This window comes from Mesoplodon bidens, assembly GCF_964165515.1.
Source record: "Mesoplodon bidens genome assembly, chromosome: 1".
Lineage (NCBI taxonomy): Eukaryota > Metazoa > Chordata > Mammalia > Artiodactyla > Ziphiidae > Mesoplodon > Mesoplodon bidens.
The window spans coordinates 49,837,485-49,840,081 of record NC_138176.1 but is presented as its reverse complement, the minus strand read 5'-3'; positions in this window follow the sequence as shown (position 1 = coordinate 49,840,081).

Genomic DNA, 2,597 nt, shown 5'->3' with positions numbered 1-2,597 from the left:
TCAAAGAACTCTGTCTGACTCACTCTTTCCCATTCCCCAAAGGCAACTGCAATTGAAAAACACTAAAAGCACCTCCCACCCTGCCCAAACAGAAGCCCATCTCCAGGGCTGGCTCAGTCCAGGGTCCAGGCGGGACTGGCGAAAACAACAATGGCCAGGCCAGAGAGGGCACACGTGGTCACCCCAGCCCAGGGGCTCCTCCTCAGCCCAGGGGCTTCTCTCCACCCCAGGGCCACCTCTTTCAACCTGCCTCACCCCTCATCCATCCACCCCAGCTGTTGTGTTGTCCACTCTTGGCTTGGAATTTCCTTTGTATGTGGACACTAGAGAGAAAGCTGGTCTGGGAGTCCCTTTCAGCCTGATGGCTGGGCCAGGGGCCTGAGGTTACCAGGGCCTGGAGAAGAGGCAGGAAAAGTAAACTTTACCAATGGAAGATGCATTTTTCAGGAGAGAAGAAGGTTCCAAACCAAATTCCCAACTTCACAAACATGCACGTGTACCTGAGAGTGGCCCCAACACGTGTGATACTGAGGAGTAGGATGCAGCTGGGCCCCCTGAGCCTCATGGGGACACCCCACCTGCTCTCAGAAGTTGTGTCTGCACTTCCAAGCCCAGAGCTGGAGGTTCTCACTCGACAAAGGCCTCCACTCTGGAGCACAGGTGAGAACTCCTCAGGTGTCTCCGGGGATAAGGAGCCCACAGCCTAACAAAACAGCTTGTTGTATTGGGGGACCATCCTGTTCCTTTCATTTATTTTAAATCTCTTTAGGAATAAGGGAGGGCATTGATCATTAAATACACTCTTCCCTGTGGGAACCAGTCATCTCTCTCCCACCCAAAGGGACCAGCAGAGCGAGACTAGAACTTGCTTCACATGCAGGAACTCCAACTCTTACAGACGTCCCCTGTCTCCCCTTTTCAGATTAAACACTCCCATTCCACCAGTGGTTTCCGTGTGACCCGGTTCCTACCTGCTTATCTTCCTTAGGAGAAGCCCCACTTTTCAGCTTCCCCTCTTAGAATGCAGTGTGTAGAACTAAACAATTCTTCAGATGAGCCCCTGACACAGAGCTGTTGGTACCAGTGTTCTGGACACTCTGTGCCTCCAGACTCCACCTGCTGCATTGAGCAGCCCACTGTGGGCCTTGACCCATCGTAGAGCCAATAAATACCCTGTCCCCCCGCCTCACCACCCCCCTACACACCCATGCCTTTAATACGAACAGGCAACCAAACCAAGATAAGACCATCCTCTGCACGACAAGATATTCAGTTTCTCTCAGTTGAAATTTCATCTCACTTCTTATATTTGAGACTGGTTATCTTGGACTGGTCTCTGTGAGTGCCCTAAGGTATAGTTCCCGGAGCTGCTGGAAGGCAGAGGCTCCCTGCAAACACGGAGATGAGAGCACCTCCCCAGAGTTTCTAAGGTTTGGGTTGGGACTGTGGTTGGGGGGGGGGGACCGCCATAGAGCATGCTCTGTGTGGGTATGACTTCATCACACACGCAGCACCCATATTGATGCATCACAATTCTCTACTTATCAAGGACCCATTCCACGTTTTAGAGCAAGCTTTAAAGAAATGCAAGAAGATAAGTTCAAATAAAGACTTCCCCTCCGCCCCGAAACTCTAAACTTTTCACACAGAATAACACAGAGGACTTTGGCTGTGTGGTTGAACTTCCCCTCCCTCACTGTGCTTGCTCAGAACTCCATCTTTGCAAAGCCACTAGCTCTGCATCTGGTGCTGATTAAGAGAGTGTTGACAGCATGCTTTTCTCTTCCTCCTAACTAGGGGGTTGGAGACACACATTTACCGAGCTTCTACCAGGTAGCAAACTCTTGCTAGGCGTTCTGCATACCTGACCCCACCTAATCCTTTCCACAATACCGTGAAATCCATTCTTATCTCCATTTCACATAGGGGAAATCCGAGGGTCATAGAGGTTAAATCGTTTGCCCTTGTTGACAAAGCTGGTAATGACAGAGTTTGGTTTGGAGTGCAGAGCTGTTGACTCAAAAGCCCATGCTTTGTCTACTGCTTCAGGCTCTAGACCAGTGCTGTCCAGTAGAAATAGAATCTGAGCCACAAATAGGAGCCCAATATGTAATTTTATAAGTTCTCATAGCCACATTAAAAAAGGAAAAACCAGGTGACATTAATTCCAGTAATGTTTTTTTTAACTCAATGGTTCCAAAATATTAGTATTTCAGCATGCAGTCATTTTATTTATGTTTATTGAAGAATTACGATATGCCAGTCATTTTATGTTATTTTCACTTGTGGATTGTATTGTGTCCTTCAAAACTCCGTATGTTGAAGTCCTAACCCCTAGTACCTTAGAATGTGACCTTATCTGGATATGGAGCCATTACAGATGTAATTAGTTAATATGAGGTCATTAAGGTCGGCTCCTAGTTTAATATACTGGAGTCCTTATAAAAAAAGGGGAAATTTGGAGACAGATATACACACAGGGAGAATGTCATGTGACAATGAAGGCAGAATTTCTTCACTAAGTCTACAAACAACAAAGATCGACAGCCAGCCACCAGAAGGCAGAGGAGAGGTATGGAACAGACTTTCCCTCATAG